This window comes from Kryptolebias marmoratus, linkage group LG8 (assembly GCF_001649575.2).
Source record: "Kryptolebias marmoratus isolate JLee-2015 linkage group LG8, ASM164957v2, whole genome shotgun sequence".
NCBI lineage: Eukaryota > Metazoa > Chordata > Actinopteri > Cyprinodontiformes > Rivulidae > Kryptolebias > Kryptolebias marmoratus.
The window spans coordinates 15,770,501-15,789,845 of NC_051437.1; the positions used below are offsets into that span (position 1 = coordinate 15,770,501).

Below are 19,345 nucleotides of genomic sequence, written 5' to 3' on the forward strand. Positions count from 1 at the left end.
TTGCAACCTGCTTTGGTGTTACCTGTTGTGTGTGTGTGTGTAAGGGTGTGGTTGTGTATGTGTGTGTGTGGGTGAACAAGTGCTAAACCAAAATCCTTGCTTGAGTGCTACTGCAAAGGCCCAGGTTGACAGAGAGGATTGAAAGTGTCATCTGTGAGATTAGGCGTAATGACCGAGATTGACAGACAGGACAACACTGCACGCTTCCACTGACACACACACACACATGCATTACAAACGTTCACAAAAAATGTACACAGGCAATTATAAAGGCATATCAAAGTGTTCTGATAAGCTTCTGTTTAAATGCGTGTGAGCAGCCCATTCCATCATTACCACCGCACCTTTCCAGAGAAGAATCCCAGATTACTCCTGCTTACTTTCACTGTTGCTTCCTTTCTTTGTCATCTCTTTCACCCCTTTTCACAGTTTTGTTTGTGCATATATATATATAGGTTTTGTTAACAAAGAGTTCATGCCAAAATTGTTTGTGCATATTTTGTGAAGCAAGAACACAAAACAAGATCAAAGTTAAAAAAAAAAAAGTGAAAGGAAAGGAAAGGAACCACACAACTGCACAGAGCAGTAAGCAGAAAAGTATGGTTTCAAGGCAGATGTACTGAAGTGATCCCATGAGCACTGTGGCTCCCAGCACGCTCACAACTGCTCCACACATCTGGGCTCAAATTGGAGTCAATGAGCTTGTAGATTAATGTTCACAAATTATTCCAGAGCTTATAAATCAAGTTTTAATTGTCACTCTATGAAATAAATCTGCCTGAGAAATCCAAGTTTGTGCATGTGTTGAAATGAATTTGTGCATATATAGAAAAAGATTTGTGTTTATTAAAAAAGTGAAGTCACACAAAGACAGATGGTTTTGTTAAGTTACAAATCACTGTAGTCTCTAAGAATAAATTAAAACTTAAAGGTGTATTGAACAATAATTAAATGTGCAAAAAAGCCTACCTAAAGATTATTTCTTAACGTAAAAAATCACATTTCCTTGTTTGTTTATGTTAATAAATGGATAATCAAAGTTGTCCAGGAGCCCAATCACATTTATAGTGTTGTCAGCATGGTTCTTATTTTGTATGACTTTTATTTTAAAATATTATGTCAAGTCATTACCCTGTGTTTGTTTTAAAATGACCTATTTACTTCTTGATCCAGATTGGGTCGGGCATCCACGTGTCAAAAGACTTCAAAAGACCTAACTTGTCGGAAGATCTTGTTCATTTTTAATCTGTAATTTCACAGTGGGAGCTTGCGATCCCTGTCCAATCAGATAACATCTGATATGTGTGGCACGTAGCACTTAGATTGGCACCCATCAGGCCCTCCTGGCTTAGGTGCAGGCTTCTTGGCACATTGCAAACTTAAGTCATTTCAAGTTTTTTTTTTTTCAGAGTAAGGATCAGTCTCTATCTTATCATTTTGTACAGGGTCACAGACTTCAAAGAAAAATGGACATTTTTACTGGCACTGTAGTGTGTACTTTTTTTTCACGTGTCTCTGTGCTATTGACACGTTCTCCAAAAGCTGTTCCAGACTGTAGGACTGTATTTAATGAAGGCAAGGGCATAGCTTCAAAGAGCTGCAATGCAATCTATGTGTGCAGAAGTGCACACACAGTCATGCACTGACTGCAAATGCGCACCTCTGCTGGCTGCAGAAAATGAAAGAGTTTGAGTTCAAATTCTCAACCTGGTCTTGTCATTTATCAGCACACTTCTTAACCTTGACTAACAGAGACAGATGTATATCCAAGAATGTAAAACTTGTGCAAGTGAACGTTAAAAGAAAAAAAAAAACATACAGCTTTAAAATAACACCCACCTGTGTGTGTCATTTTCTGACTTTGGCAAATGTAGCACACATAAATTGGAGGTGGCACAAGCTAAGTTGTATAAATGATTATAATTCAGAGCTGAAGAGTAAATTGTGAGAACTAAATAACATCAGGTCTAAAGCTGGAATCAAGCGCTTTTAACATATTTCTTTCATTTGCAAAAGTTTTTTTGTAATCAGTATAGTTATTGTTAGCTAAAGAATATCCAGAAGGCAGTTTTTCAGAATAAAAGATGATTGTTTCAATTTCAGATGCTGTCATGCTGTCAACTTTTTTTTTTCCAAGAGTGCATTCTTTATCAGACCACTGGAAGTACTTGTCGTTGTGGAACACGAGATGGTACTAGATCAAGGCTTGACCCTTAAACTATTCGCTGAAAATCCTTCTTGCTTTATGAGTGTCTGTGCATTCGGGTTTAAATGTTTTAATGTGCATGTGTGCGTGTTTCTGGTCACATGCACGGCTGTGTGTTTCTGGTGCCTTTGAGGTGTGTTAAGGTGTGTTACTCTCTTTGATGTGTGGCACTGGGTTTATAAAAGGGTTGCTTTAGACGCATGCATTTTGCATTGCTGTATGTGTGTGTGTGTGTGTGTGTGTGTGTGGATGGGGTTCACCTTGCACTGGCCACCTGTAAGCCATCGAGAGAAATTAGCCTCTTTAGTCCTGATGGGATGCAGAGCGGAGAAGGATGGGGGTGGTGAGAATGTTATAGGACTATTGGTGGGGGGGCTTTGAGGAGATGTGTGCATGCATGTGTGTGTGTGCTTGTGAAGGATATTATGACAGACTATTTTCAAACCTGCATTCTCACTGTGCTATTATAAGACAGAGAGAAGGAGAGACAAGGTATAGGCCCTACAATGGAACCATTTGTTTCTCATTTGTCTCCACTGTCTTGGGATCTGTATGTGTGTGTGTGTATGCGCACACTATACTTATTTCACTCTGGCAGCAAGCCCAACACTGCCTCAGAGTTCAGCTATGACTCTACTAAACACTCACAACCTGGCCTCATTACACTCTGTAAACAAATAAGCCATTAATACCATCCAGCGAGCACCACACACACAAATCCAAACTTATAATACTTCTAAACAATCATGGATGTGCCCCCAAGTACGCCCATTCCCACCATATCCATGGCTCCTATTGGCTGTGGGACTTTAGACTGGCGAGACTAATGATGTGGTCTTTGTATTCCTGCTTCCTGTCCTTTGCTAGAGGACTTCCTGTGACAGAGTAATGTGGTCCTGATTACAGTCTACATCTAAGGCCCCTGAAGCAGGACTCCTCTGACACACACTCACACACATACACACGATGAATATAGAATAACCTGTGTCCCCCTTTCTTCAGATATGTGATATCATTGACCAGGAGCAGTGTAAATATTGAGCATCTGTGTTTACTTCTCTTTTCTTTTCTCTTTAAGTTTCTCTGTTTCTGTTTTTTCTGCCATCCCTTGTTCTGTAGCCAGGGGCTTGTTTGCTATGATGAAGGGCTGAGTGATGCTGTTGTATTTTGCACATAGTTCTGCAGTCTCGCCCTAGTACTGGACCTCACAGCTGTGCTGCTGAAGAATAGAGTGGTTAGTTTGGGTGAGAGGAGCAAAAACACTTTTTTTAGGTCAATACAGAAAAAAACTATTTTAATTTAATTTAGACATGGAAAAAACACACCAGGTACTTTATCTGAGATTACAAAACTTAACTATTGGTTTGCAGGTCGTTTTTCAAAGAAACAAGAAGAAGATACAGTGAAAAAGACAGTAGTCATTTTTACTTTTAAATGACTGACATGCTAAATGGTTGTTATACTTTAACTGTAGCTCAGCTAAACTGCATGGAAATGTTGCCCTCATATCTCACCCAAACATGTTTTAACATTTGGTCTGGAAAAGCTGAAAATCAAACTAACAACCTTTGGATTGGTAAAATGCTTAACTCTGCCAACTGACCCACACTGAGACATATTTCTGACAAATGTATGGGTACTTTTTTGGGAACCAATGTATTTTAATTATGGGTAACGGGTCCAAGCAACTGCAAAAGGTGGCATAATCTAATAATCTCTTGCTGTTGAATTAGTATTTTCTTTTACATTTAGTTTTGCAGAAACTATCTTCTTATCTTGACAGAGCATCTCACTGTTTAACAGCTCCAGCCAAGTGCAAAGTTGTCATTCCTCATATGTGCTCTGTAAAAGTGTGTGTATGTGTATAGGCTCTGTGTGTAGAGCCACTTTCCAAGGGGAAATTGTTAGCAAATGGGCTCCAACTGCTGGCCTTTTAGCTTTGCAAACACAACCTGAAGGCCTCCCCCTCGATCCCTTCCTCTTCACATAACCACCACGCCTCACCCGCCCTCCCATCCACAAAAATTCACCTGCACAACAACTCCAAGGCTTCTCATTTCTCTACCTCTCCCTCCCCTCCATTCTCGCCTTTTCGATCTCACTCCCACTCACTTAAACATTTCCATAGCTATTCATCATTCCCTCTCCCTCCCTATCTGTGTCTCCCCTCTTCACACACAGAGGGTCATTCCTGAGTGGTTAAATAGAGTAAATTGAGTCTGACCCCCAGGGTTAGCAGAGGCCATGCTCTCTTTTCATGTCAAAGCCATCTGAAGGCTGATTGGTTGATTGCAGTGCTCTAAGCTTCCAAAAGGCTCCCTTGTGCTGCTGTAATTGCCCTATCATGTACACATACACGTACTTAATGCACACACACGCATGCACGTTCATACATGCAGATGCACATGCACAGTCTTACAGTCAAATGACTTAATTGGTGTTAATTGCATAATGACAGTAGTGAATTGGACCTGGGTCAGAGGTGACACAAGTTTGAGTGGAAGGGGGGATGGAAAAAGGATGTTGAGAAAGATGTCAGAGGAAGGCTGGTACTTTTAGTAAAATCCAAATAAGACTTTTGTCTATGGAGGAAATTTTATTTCTGAGTAATGTCAAAAAACTTAACAAAAATAATAAAAAATATGCACATACCAGATGTATATTAAGACAAATATCATGTACATTTTTAAACAAAGCTAAGCACATGTGTAAAAACAGGAAGGCTGTCAGATTTTAATGACTGGAGATGTCAGAAAAGTCCTAACCTGGGGTCATCAACGAAATTTGATCAATTTGGCCAGAATTTTTCCAAATGGCTAATTCAGGGCACAGCCTATAATTAAACATATTTATGATAATTGTGGCTTGGCTGTTTTATTTATTTTAATATCTAAATAAATAATAGCATATAGCAAATAGAATTTGTCATACTCCTACTTATCACCTTATATAGATTATACATATCATATAAAACCATTTAAAACCATGCTAAACTGAATTGATTTAAAAATCTACAGCTAGTGTGAGTTGTTTTGAACTGCAAAAAAAAAGATTTTTGTTTTGTATTGGCTCCCTTTGGAACATTTAGTAAGTTAAAGTTTCAACTAAAAATTCTCTGTGTTTCTTCAAATTAAATTAAAATGTGCTGATGTCAATTTACTACAGGTAACACGCTGGCTACTCAAGTTTACTTTACGTAACCCCATTTCAAACAAACTGAAACTTTTTCTTTCAGGTTAGTAGAAGAAAAAAAGTCTTAGTTGTAAGAAAGGATTATGTGCCTTAAAACTATAACCAGATGACCATTTCTAGGTAGAACAGGCAACTGCTTTTTTGTGTGCGTGCGCGTGTGTGTGTGCGTGTGTGTGTAGTATAGTGGGATGATCTGTATACGTAACACAAGGATTCAATTTGTCTCAGCATATGTGGCTGTATGTGTGTGTGTATAACTATACCAGCAGTGTGTTTGTGTGTGACTGCCCGGGTAGCTGAAAAGGGTCTATTGGTGAAAACGTTTAAGCCATCATCATTAGAGTGTTGTTGGTATAGAGGTATGTTTTAGTGAAGGACGTAATTGGCCAGTCATACTGCTGTGTAATCTTCTCATATTCTATGAAAACAGCAAAAGCTATTGGCCATAATAGCCTGTTTAAGGTGGGACCTTCCCATGTTAAACACACAGCATCTTAGCTTGATCCCAACTCAGACTGAATAACAAATAGAAGCAGCTGACTGTGCTGTATTTGATGAATATCTAAGGCTTTTCAGTTATACTTTCTGCTTCCTTGCTCTGTTATACAAATTTGTTGTAATTAAGTATTTATTTTTGTAAAATATTTATTTATTTACTCCACAAGATTAAGTGTATGTTTTGTGTCACTATGTGCAGGATCTGAATGTAGTTTGAAGCCAGTGCTAGCAGGATAGCGTGATTTCAAAACCAGAACTTTCTCAAGTGGAAACATCACTGACTCGGAGGCCACCCGGGAATAATTTCTCTTTGTGAAAATGTTCTTGTGCATATGCATGCATGCGTTTTTGTGCCTGTCTCAGTGCTACTGCAGTTAAACGAGCGGGCCCTGTGTCCACACGCAGTGTGTCTGTGGGTTTTCCTGCAGTTTCATGTGTCCTTGTGAGCGTGTTTGTGTGTCCTGCTGTGTGGGAGTTACTATATTCCCCCCATCATTCTGGTTATGGGAGGGAGTGAACAGTGATGGAAGGTATGAAAAGAGATGGGCCAGTGATGACATAGCCTTATGTTCACCCCCTTTGGATATGGCTCACTCAATATTAGATCTATCCATCATGAGGCTGCATTTGAGTCTCACGTGCTTCCCATACAATTCAGAGCTAGATATGCACTGTACATGTGTTAGTCTCATCACTGTTCTGCTCATATGGTACATGTCACATTCGTTCTTCTAAAGTCTGAATGTACTTTGTCATACTCACAACAAACTTAGTGTGTGTGTAGTCTGTACTGACCCTCTTCAAGTGGTTTTTAGAGCTCAGATGATAGATGCTTGGTTTTCCTCTAGTTTCTAAAATAGACTTTCCCTGGGCTCATCAAGACACAAAAGGAGCTGCCACTCTTCTGTTCTGATCTCAGTGTTGGTTCATTCAAACAAGAATGTGTGTGTGTGTGTGTTGGGTCTATGTACCGGCGCTGTCACCTGGTCCTTGTGCTCTCTACAAGTCCTGTCTCAAGGCGAGCCTTTGATCCAGTTGACAAGAGATTCCTACAGTGTGAAATAGCACCGGCCAGATTTGCTCAATGAAAGAGCAGGCTTTAACCCCTGTTATTACTTTTTTTTCTTTTTTCAAACATCACGTTATGCCTCTGTCTTTGTGTATTTTTCGCCCCTCTGGCTTATTGAGTTGATGTGTAAATCCATCATCAGTTGAAGGGAGTTTTCAGAAATTTTTACTTCGGTATTTGCTGCTTTCAGTTGTAGCAAGAATAATAATAATAAAAATAACAATAATAAAAAAAGGTTTTGTGAAGGTAGATGCAAAATGAAAAGAGGGGTGAGTATTATACTTTTCTCCTGTTTCTTCACCTTTTAGGAGAGATAATAGAAATTAAAAGCAGTATGATAATTTACATAACATTTTTAATTTTATTGCACATTTGATTTTCATAGATTGTTTATGAGCAACTTTATAGAAAATAGCCCAAAATGTCCTCCAAATGATCCTCCAAAGTCCTTTTCCTCTTATTTTTCAACGATTCTGACAGTCTGACTTCAACGTGTTACTTTTACAGGTGGCTGGGCGTGTCTGTCTGAGCAGTTTAACATGTGTCAGAGACAGAGTGGGGGTGTGGGGGGCACACTATGTAATTATCCTTGTGAAACACTATCCATGTAACACAAACACTACGCACATGTGTACAGAAACTGATGCTAATATATTGCAATGACCTGTGCTGTACGCTTCCCCTTCTTATAAAGGATAAGTAAAGGAGCAGAGTTGAGTGGACACAAAAAAAAGAAGATAAATTGTTTTTCCCCAAATCAGAATGCACCACCATCAGCTTCCTCCTGCTAGAACTGGTTAGAAATGGCTCAAAAGAACATCACAAAATTGTGATGTCTTCATTCGGGCCTCCACACTCCACAAATACAAATCTTATTAGATCTAATGATATCTATTGGAAGCAAGCCCAATCCACAAAGACCCCCTCTCACAATCCACAAGACTTAAAAAGTCTATAGGTACTAGGCACTACAATGGTATATGACTCTCCAGAAATCCTCCATAGTTCTATGTTCCTTCCCTTTTTCTCTTTTAGGTGGATAGTCATATTGTTAAGACTAATGGATGTACCCTCATAAGGCATGGGTTCACATTTATCTGATCTTAAACAATAGTTAAGGGCCTTATTTCAACAGGTAAACTGTTTTGAGAGCTTTAATCACTCCACCTGCTCATACAGCAATAATATCGATAAGAGAAAATAAATAAGTGTGACCTTCAGTTCAAATTATTGTGAGAATTTGGCAGTCTGAGTCAGATCAGATCATCTTTTTTGTTGCTATCATTTCCCCTCTACATGAGGGAATAATGTATTCAAGCAAATAATGCATACATTTCTAACTTCAGTGGTTAGAAAAACTTCATTGTAATTCAAGCTATTAAATCCTGATGATCTTTATTCATCACTTTAACAAGAATTCCAGTTCAGTATAACGTGTGAATTTTTCTCCAATCACTTTTCTTGGAGCCTCTTAGGGAGGGGGTCTTCTACATCAGCCAGGATAAACAAGAAAGAGGATTGTGGTAAGCAAAAAATTAGTTTTGGTGTTCATTTGAGCATGTGAGTACTGTTTTAAGGCAGATTTGAGAAAAATGTGGACACATCATTTAAGGTTTCAGAGTCCAACTACTTTAATATCAACTACAGTTGTTGTGTATTTTAGCCTCAAGTGTTTCGGTCGAAGGGGAATGAAAACCAAGAATCAGTCCAAAACTAGCAACTCATATTTCTATTGATTTTTTTTCCCCCTTTCTTGTAATTTTTCTTAACTTTTTTAAACAAAAATGTTATTTTTGGGTTTACTTCAGTTTGCTGGACTTCAAACGTATGTTACAATTATGTTCTAAGTTTTGCTATCTTGCGTTATACCATAGACAATGTGTATTCCACGTCTAGCAACTATTTGGGTTACTTTCCCTTTTAACTTTGTAAGAAGAGTTAGGCAGCTGTCACCCATCATTACAGAAAACTGGAGGAGAGATGTCAGGTATGCCAGTTAAACAGAACCACTCAAAGATGTGGAGTAATGTGAGTGACAGTTGAAAGTCTCAGTCTGTGACCTGAGAAAGCCGCCTACTAAACATCAGCACATGACCTTGCTTGGGAGGCCTAAAGCTGATACTGTTCCCAACACCGCCCAGACTAAACGGACAAGGTTCACACAAAAACTCTCTGCAGACAGTCACATAGTAACATTTCATACTGCGAATGTTATGAGTTACTGGAAGCCCGCACGCACTACACTGAATCACTTTTCCACAACTCATCAAGGGTTTTTGTTTTGTTTTCTCAGTAATGTTAATGCATTTTTTTTTTTTTTTGTTCCGGTATCAATAGGATGTTTGAAACGATGCGTCACAAGTTTGTTTTGGTTATCTGAGCTAAAATGCCAGAATTGAAAAGTGATCCCTAACTCAGCAGACACATCAATATTTCTACATCAAAAACTTTCATAAACACAAGGAAGACAGGTTTACATACATTACGGTTCTTGCTACACTTTATCTCATTTTTGGCTATCATAACAAAGACCTTTTTGCCTTGCCAGTGCTATCGCTGTAATCCCAGAGCAAGACAGTAAATGTTAAGTGCAAGCCTTTGCACTGTCAGTATGGATGACTTTATCAGTGCTTATTTAATGTGTGCAGGGTGTTTTCAGCAGTAAATATTAAACAGCTATGAGCTGTTTTGTCAGAAACCAAGGAGGGATATTTACTTTCTCTCTGCAGAGAACGCCAAACCTGTCCCTTTGTACGATGCTTATTTATGATCTTCAGCATCTCCCTTTAGGTTTTACAGGCAAAACTCTCTATATGTTCACATAGCAGGCTTGAAAATTTTAAAGTTTCAAGATAACTGTACAAGAAGTAACTGGGGTTTTAATTAGACTTAAAACATTCACATGTTAAGGGGTTTTACAGCGCTTTGGGGGTTTTACTTGCCACTGTTGATGGTTTCATTTCCTACTCTCTCAGTTAACCCTTCAAGTATTGCTGCCATTTTCCCACCACACACCCCATCTCTCCACTCTGATCCTGCAAAGAAATTCTTTCTTACAGACTCTCCTACCTACCTCTTTCTCTGTTCAACTTCAACTGATCTTGAAATGGTACTAAATAATCATCAAACAAAGCACATTTCCTGTAACTGGTTTGTGACAATGGTTGTGTTGCCTTGTCAATATGTAGCAGTACAAGCTACGGTGTGCTTAGTTCTAAAAAACTAGAGTAAACAATGTAGCGGTGTTGGCTAACTGGAAACAAAGCGTCAAAAAGGAAGGAATGAGCAAAACCAATAAACAAAAGGAGTCGATAATAAAGAACCCCTGACCATAGCCACGCAAACATTAAAGCAGCCTCTCTCAATTAATGTTGAGCACTGACTGCTTTTTAGCTGTTGTACTGACTGCCTTTAGTTGCGTTTTAACTATATTCATTTTACATCACATTACCAAGCACTGACACCGATCATACCACCTATGAGAGGTGTGCCATTTGGTGTCTTTTTTACACAATTTTCTTTTTACGTTTTGCTCTCGCATATCGACTCAGAGGTCATATTGAGGTAGAGACTTCAGGAAGACCACCAGATATTGTGAAAGCCTCCTTCTTCATCCCCAGTGTATATCCTATATGTCTCATGTCTTAGGGCTATACTGACCTTGAAAGCACCAAACAGTCTCAGCCGAAAACATGATTGGCTCTTCCTGAGACCAGATTTTGTATTGCACACTGAGGTGGAGCTATGCTAGAATAAGGCCACTCATTCCACTTCACAACCACCTAACCTTAGTCTTTCGGTCTTAAACCTGTTCGTAGGCTTTTTAAAAAAAATGAACAAAACAAACTAAGAATGTAAGAAAAAGAGACACTCACATAAAAGAAAATAAACCACTGAAGAAAATCAGCAAACCCCTCATCCAAGTGGGCTGGATGAATAAATGAATAAATGTCTGCATTCTTAACAATAGATGGGCATGAGCTCTTATGTTTGATATCCAAACACAATTTGCAGCCGACTGAACTTGTTCACCTCAAATACCTTCTGAAAAGATATCAGAGCTTCTTGGCTCACAAAAGATGCAGGTTACTCTGTTTGAGCAGTCTGAGATCTCCAGGATCACATTTATTTGCTCAATAGTTTTAGGCATTCCAAATCATTTTAAATGCAAATCCTGGTTTCTTTTGTCCCTGTGCCCATTTGCAGAACATACTCAGTCAGACTAGAACACTCATGTTGTTGCAGGAACATTAAATTCTTTTTTTTTCTAAATAAAGCTATATCGATCTGTCTTTTCTTATTTTTGTTGATTAAACCACTCACACATAAACTGGCAAAACTGAAGAATTGTTCTTGTCACATGCATTTTTCCCCACATCAGTGTCTAAACACATTCACTGAAAGTAGATGATGTGTCTTCTATCTTGTGTGTTAGAGAACAATAGGAAAAGTAAACTAAACTGTGGACAGTTTAAAAGAGAAAGCATCTAGTTGGTTTAGGAGCAAAAGCATATAGGTCAATGAGGTTGAGAAAACATGCAGACATATAGTGAGACCTTTAATATTTTGTTTGCACTCTCACAAATGTAGAAGAAAAATAGAAAGGTAGAAGACAACAAGAAGAAATTTGGACCAATTGTTTTGAGATCCATCTTTAAAAGGTTTAAACATCTACTCTGTATCACAAGCAGGGATAATTTCTTTTGGGACACCACAAATACTTTTGTGTGTATTTCAGCTCAAGAAAGCACGAGAAAAGGATGCCATACGCATTTCATTATAAATTTGTTTCTGTAAACCTAGCGCCTGTGCATGCACTTCAGGCTAGTGGGTCAAACCATCAAAGTAACCTGAGTGCCTCTATGCACCTATAACCCTCCCACCCTCCTCATTTCCAGACCAATCGCTCCCCACACTCCCTTCTGTACTCATATAAGAGTGCACCACAACTAGTCTTGCATCCTTGTTGCTGCTTTTTTTTTGCAAATGGGGGTAAGGGGCTGTTACCGTGTCAGTCGGCATTGGCCTCTTATCGGACCATCAGACTACCCTCAGATTCTCTTTCCAGATGGAGGTGAGATAGGGCTTCAGAGGCCCGGACTCCCGCAAACTCTAAGAGCATGGAGGCCTCCCCTGATCTTCTACCTGATGCTGATGCTTTAATGTGGACTCAGGTTTCACTTGTCTCCCCTGCCTAGCTGGGCCTGCGCTGCTTTCAAGACACAGGCGTGTTCAGGCCTCTTAATGTGGGCCCTGGCTCTGATGCGCCGCCTCTACTCTATGTCAAGGTTAAGCTCCAGGTCAAGGTGTTGTTATGGAGCGCAATCTCACCAGGATCCCTCCCTCCCTACCACCACCACCACCAGCCACACACACTCACACACCACCACCACCAAAAAAAGTACAGTTAAAAGTAAGATACTGACACAAAAGCAGCAGGCCCACAGCAGAATTCTTGTCTATCCTCACTACAATAAAAACACTAAAACACTGTCAATCACGTATTCCCTCTTTTTTTTCATAAATAATCCAAGAACAAAAGAAGCTTGCAGGACTAATAGTGAGATTAGTAAGATAGGAAGCTCTGAGTTCTCAGAAAGATCAAAAGTTTGGGGGATGAGAGACAGAATTCCATACACCTTTTGTTTCACTAACCTGTATTTTGAACCTGCATGAAAGTTTCTTTTATGGTCATGATTTTAGTTTTTGCCTTTGGCAATGTTTAATTAAAAAAAAAACATTTGGCCTCATCCTACCAAAAACACCTTTTCACTCCTTTGCTTTGATATGTGAATTTTTTATACTTGTGCTAACGCTCTGTTTTAAATGGAAGCATATTTGCTCTTCATGTTGGTTTGTATGCGTGCATGGCTACTTGTGTTTGCAGAAAATGTCAAAATAAGTGCTAAGTTACGTGCAGGTCCTGCAGATTCCACAAGTATCATTTGTACAGTGGCACACTTTGGCTGGACTCACGGAACTCACCAACATTTCACAAAGAGCCCTCCATCATTCCTCAAAGGATTAGAGACAAAAAAAATTGTGACACGGAGAGGGAAAAGTTGGAAAGGGAGAGTTTTTCTATTACTTTCTCTAGCAAACAGAGTCTTTGCTATTATTAGGTTGAAATTGCTACTAGTGCTTCCTGTCTCTTTCCTTTATTTCAAACCAGATGGCAGTTTGAGGAGGAGTAATGCATGCTGTTGAGTGAGTGTTTAAACAAACAGAAAGCTCACATGTGAAGCACAGTGTCTGACTCACAGATGCATGCTGCCTCTCCATGGGAGTTTATTGAGAATGATACATGAATATGTATTTTTTTCCAACAACAGTCAACTCCACCTAGTGGTGTTTGTACTGAACACATTTCTGTCCACATTAAGGAATGATTGTTTGGAAATGAAACAGTACACCAGCAATTGTTTATCTCCACTGAGTCATTTTACCCCAAGATTACTGGAAAGAAACGATCAAGACTGAAGTCAATTTGGGATAAGACTTCCTTAAAAGCTACAAACTGTACAGATGATGTTGCCTCTGAGATCCACCTTTGCCGCACATGCTGTGCTGCTAGAAAGCAGCTATAGATGATGTTACTAGGTCTGCTCAGCACTTCTCAACCTGGCATCTGGAAGGCTTGCTCACACTTGCTTTCACCGAGCATGTGTTTATTCAGATGAAGGAAATTATGTAATTAGCCTGTGAGGAATTGTTTTCTTTCGCTCTTTACCCTGTGCTTTGCCTATACTGCTCTGTCCTTTTTTCCCTCTTTCCTTTTCTGAACCCGCTCTGGTATTTTTTCATCCTGTGACAGCAGGAGATGGTTCCTGTTTAACCCGAACCACACCCTTGCTCACCTTCGTCATTAATCGCCATCAGTGTGAAAAAGTGAGTGCTTGTCTTGCACATCCATTTCAGTTGCTGAAAAACAGCTTTGTTAAACTTCAAAGGGGGAGTTTGAGAGGTAGATTTACGGGTGGACATGGAGACTGTGGATGTGTGTGTGTGTGATGGGGAGGGGGTTGCGTCAGACTGATTTAGACAGGCGTGTGCGCTGGGAGATGGGTTCAGGGGTACACACAGGCAGAACCAGGGGAGGGAAAGATTTGGGGATGGAGTGGGGGTGTAGACCTGGCATTATGCTCTCTAATTCCAGCCGGCCTGGAGGCCTGGAGCGCTAAGAAGGGCCTCACTGTTGCTCTCTGAATCAGCCAGGTATTGCTTACATAAAAAGCAAGTGAAAACAGCTGTAGGGATAATTAGCTTGATTCTCCATTACATGCCATGAGGGCCAATAACTAAAAAATGGAGTTTTGTTTGGGTTAGAACTGCAGCCTCAACCAGGAGGAAGTTGTAAAAGTCAGGCAGAGAAAAGAAAAAGAAGGGGAAAAATGGTAGGAATTGAGGGATGGAGGAATGAGCTCTTGAAGTAATTGTTGAGGAGGAGATGTTCTCTGTTTCCGACACCTTGATGTACAGCTTTTAATTGTGATGCTTTTAGAATGACAAAATAGATGTAAAAATAGTATTTTTTCTTTGTTGTTTTTGTTCTGTCATTGTTAATAATGCGTAAATCAATTTAGTTCACGTTAACTGGAGCCGACTGCACTCCTTGCAACAAATCTACCATGTTTTTAATTTTTTTTGAATACTAAGTGTATTATCTAAGCATTACATAGACTCTCCCCAATTAGTTAATCAAACAGAGGAGTTAAATAGTTTTGTGGTAACTTTTTGCTGCATCGCATTATGCTTCTCTGTTTACATACTTTTCTGAACATAAATAGAACATTCTCTCCTGAACAGGATGTGTTTTCTGGTTATTGTGACTCAAGAAAAAAATAATGAACTTTTTTTTTTTGCATCTTCATTTTACCAAATGATTTGTTACAGAATTCTCCACTAAGGTAATTGACCTGCATAGAGGTCCGAATCTTTGTAGTTGTAATTGAATTTACTGTGTTTTTCTTTCTTTTTCTGCCGGAGTTAAAGAACACTGTTCACCAAGTAATTTAAAGCAAAAGAGTTGCACTTGGTCATTGGTGTCCCCAAACTCTACAAGATTTAAGAGACCGGTTGTATTAAGAGCACCTAAAAACAGGAAGGGATTCAACCACTTTGATTTGAATCCTAACCTCAGAACTTGATGAGAACTTGATGAGAAAGCTGCTAGATCAAAAGACACCTATACGTTACCTCTCCTCTTTCCAGGAGTTTGGCCAGACATGTAAAAGAATGTTGCCTAAATTATGTCTAGGCACATAGGAGAAAATGTTCACCTTGTCTGATCCCACCATCAAGCATGCTGAAAATGAAGGAGAATAAGGGCTACACAGGGCATAGAAGATAAGAATGACTGATTCTACTGTATTACTGCCCACCGTTTTCATAAATTAAAAAAAAGAAAAGAAAATTTTTGGACTCAGTTACAGAAAGACAGAGAAATGCCCCAACAACAGGTTATGCTTGCACATTAAAAGAGCACAAATTGTTTAAGCGGTCCCATCTCGCACTTCAGTGCATGTCGTTTTGCTGCTGCCTTTAGCAGCCGATGATGCAGAAAATTGTGGATAGTGACCCTTGGTCTACAAAGGCTCTAAGCGCCCTCTCAGTGTCATCTGAGCTCACGAAATTTTCCAGTGAGTGCTTGTTGCTTTCCAATCGGATATGAAATACTTTTCTCTAAAACAGGCATCATCGTGACCACAAATTTCACACCTAAACTCTGGAACATCAGATTTTGTGTGATTTTAACACCCTGCCACAACACGCTGACATGTTAAATAATCACAGGCCGATGAGCGTACACACACTTTTGACCACGTAGCAACACACTTCCTCACAAACAGCACGAGCACAGGCTTCACGTGTGAGTTTGTGTAGTGAATGCGTCTGTTGTGTGGAGGTAGTGAGGTGCTGACAGAAAAGAAAGAGGAGCGGTCTTCAAACACATCCACAGGCAGGTCGTGCTCTCTATTATGCCCTGCCGGGGGCCACATTTGTTGATTCTTGGGCCCCCAAATCATTAATTTAAGTGCAGTCAACGGCAACGAAACCCGAGAATGGTGTCCAACACACATTCACAAGTTCTCACACACACAAACACAAGTATGTCCATGCAGACATAGTTGGTGACATATACATGCAAGGAGAGTTGCATGAACACATACGTGCTCTGGATTGCATAACAAATGATGGCACTTTAATTGCTATGGCTGTTTATTTACCTCTGCTTGTAATGGATGATCCTTCTTTGCTTGGCAGCCAATCAGAGTGAGGCAAAAAGAGTGTGGACAAATTGCTTACAATTTGGAAAGTCTCTTTCTACACAGAACACAAAACCTAAGGTAACACTTTTGGTCTCCAGATTTTGACATCTTTTCCCGTAATCTCAACATATTTTTATAGTTTTATCGATATGCATTTCTGTTTTCCAACAAAGAAAGTTTATCTTAGTTCTTTCACTGTGCCCTCTCTGAGTGACTGATGGCATTGTCTTCAGTGATTGGTAGTTATTTTGGGTCCTGTTTGCTCAGCCAATGAGGCACCCCCAGAAAACTAGGCATACATCATTGTTTCACAGCCCTGAGGAAAGAAGTGACTTGCTGCTGACTGCTGTGCGGTCCTAATAACAGACACATTCCAAAAAAAGGTTTTGTTTTTTTCTTATTATTAATGAGAACTTGATGTTTGTGCTGCCGCCAAATGCATTTACTAAATTCTTAAGGAGCTCTGGACTCTACAAGGACAAATGGTCAAATGCTATAGCTGAGAAATAACAAAATGTTCACACCGAACCAAAGTATATGAGGTCTGTTGATCCAGTTCAAGTTAGTGATGGAGCCTTTCTGAAGATGACTACAGGAAAAAACAAGTCATGCTTTTCTATAAACATGCATGCTTTTTAAGTGTTTATTTCATCCCACCTATTAATAACTAATCCTTTCTGATTGTTTCTTTCCACAGCTGCTTTTGGAGCCACAAGACTGATTAGCTTCAGCTCCCAGCACCAGCTGATTTGTCCTTGACATAAGAAGGTGTCCACATACAACATTTTTCCCATCATTTCAATGTACTTTGGTTAAGATAAGTATTTAGATGCTCTACATTACTGATGAATGAACAAATGCAGTGGCCCACTGAGGACCTGCTCACACTGAGTGTAAAATGTCCCCAATCAGAGCACTGACCATCAGTGTGGAGTCTCACAATACTGACAAGCACTGCCCTCCCTTCATCCCCTTTTCTGTTTTCAATCGACTGGAAGCTGGATTCATTTTACAGTACCGTGGTGCTACAGAGTCCTGGCTTCACATCAACCAACAGTCACTGCACCCCCGATGACTGCAAGCATGGCGAAAGCTAATCCAGTGGAACAAGCCCTAAACCCATACCTGGTGTGGTTTATGTTGGCATGAATGTGTTTACTTCTGCAGCTAAATATCAGACTTTTGTAAATATGACAACATAGACCTCAAAATCAACAATTTACAGAAAGCTTCTCAATGTACCGTGCCAAAGGAGTCGTCCCAGTCTGCTGGGACGAATAACTGAGATGGAGCTGCAATTCATTAATTTCTGACCCAAGACTACTTGGTAATGTAGCTCATTCAACTATTACCGTACAGAGACCAACAAAGAAAAAATAGGGGTTCAAAAAGCCCCACAAGCATGTTGAGAATTAGTTTCCTCTTTTTTCTTTTTCTTTTTTCAAAAAAATGTAAGACCCTAATTTACAGTAAGGGAAACTCGGCTGAGCAAGTTTACTGTATAAGCAAAGGGTTTTCTCCTTGTGTTCTTTTAGCCTGCTGTGCATTTGTTTAAAGAACCAAAATCCGGTTCTGTTTGATTTTCTACAGCTGACACTGAGTGCCACTCTTTTTTTTTTTCTTTTTTTTTATTGATCACAGCTACTGTGTCTTATTATAAAGAAGAATGATGTGTTTCTCTATTTATTGATCCTGTGAAATTGTGTGAGTACTCTTGACTACAATGAAGTGACTTATTGCATTTAAAAGATCTGAATCATGACTTTCCTTTGTGCTAAAGGTTAATCTGAGGTGACAATAATTGCAGTTTTGTTGTGACTCAACATCTTAACCATGTGTTAAATTTGTCCGTTACTGAAAATGTACAGCTTATTTACTTATTTATTTTTGCACACTGTGTGCTGTTCAGTCTTGATTGTGGTGAAAGTTTGGGGGTAACAGTATTCACCCTTGGCTTGTTCCACAATGTTTTGCAGATGACAATTTGTTGCTGTTGCGTGAATAAAAGTCGTTTCACAAGAGCTGCAAGATGATGTTCTTTTTTCTTTTTAATCCCAACAAACAATAATGCGAGGACCAACACTGGTGGCCAGGTTGGTGAGTTTTAGCGCAACGAGTATTTTCACGAGATTAAAGTATCACAGCCACTAATGGCAGCTTCAACAATAGACTCCTGCGCTGCCCGGGAAAGAATTCTTCCCAGTTTTCATGGTCTACCAATTCTCTCTCCCTCTCTCTCATAAACTCAGCCAGATGTTGCCCAGTTTTCTTCCTGAGGCAACATGGGGGGATGGAAGGGAGGCGTAGTGAGGCATGGTGGTGGAGGAGGGGAAAATGGGGGGGTCCTGAAATGTGGCTGAGCATGTTTTAAGTGTTCTTTGATGCAATCACAGCCTCTGCAGCATCCACCGCGGTAACATTAGCTGAGGCCAGAATTCCGGCGTCTTTGAGTTTTGCTTCACACCAAACTCGGCTACAAAACGCTGACATTTGACTGAAGACTTTAGGTTCTGTTGAAAATCTTTGTGGAAAAATCTGATGGTTTTCCAGCTGGCAAAAGAGCGCTGCACACAGGAGCAAAGTGGATAACTGATTATATTCTAATGTTTTTCTTTCGAGTAAACACACGTGACAGGTTTTTAAAATAAACCCTCCATATCAAATTGTTCTGCACGACAATAGCCTAATAGAGTATTTTTTAAAAGGTGTTACAGTGCATTTTTGCTTTGCAATTCATTTGATTTTCTTCAGCATTCATTTATAGTAGAAATTCCTCACGGGAGGATCACTCGAAACAAAAAAGCAATGGCTCCTGGCAATCAGCTTTTCAAATATTTATTCTCGTGTTTCATTTGATTTCAGCTCTACTGAGCGTACACACAACACATTTAGTAGCCATGCTTTTGTCTTAAATTTGGAAGAAGTAGCCTATAACTGGGATGATATTGGTGAAGGTACTGGGAATAAAAGGTCTGAATGAGGGAGTTCCTGACTTATCCCCTCTGCAAAACTGACACCACTCCTTGTGGCTCGATCAGTTCAAATAAAGCTTTCTCATCTTAGGATCTTTATCTTGGCAAACAGGTCTCCTCACATTCATTTTAGCACAGT

The 19,345-nt window shown here is 39.7% G+C and overlaps 1 protein-coding gene across 2 annotated transcripts in view; it reads left to right on the forward strand.

The window, feature by feature from the left end:
- The window catches only part of LOC108235277 (ERC protein 2), a 141,053-nt gene extending 122,798 nt beyond the window's left edge, over nucleotides 1–18,255 (forward strand). For both annotated transcript variants that reach the window (XM_037977067.1, XM_037977068.1), the window contains one exon: nucleotides 16,932–18,255. The gene's annotated coding sequence lies outside the window, so the exon portion shown is untranslated. The remainder of the gene's footprint in view (nucleotides 1–16,931) is intronic.
- Nucleotides 18,256–19,345: the final 1,090 nt, after the last annotated feature.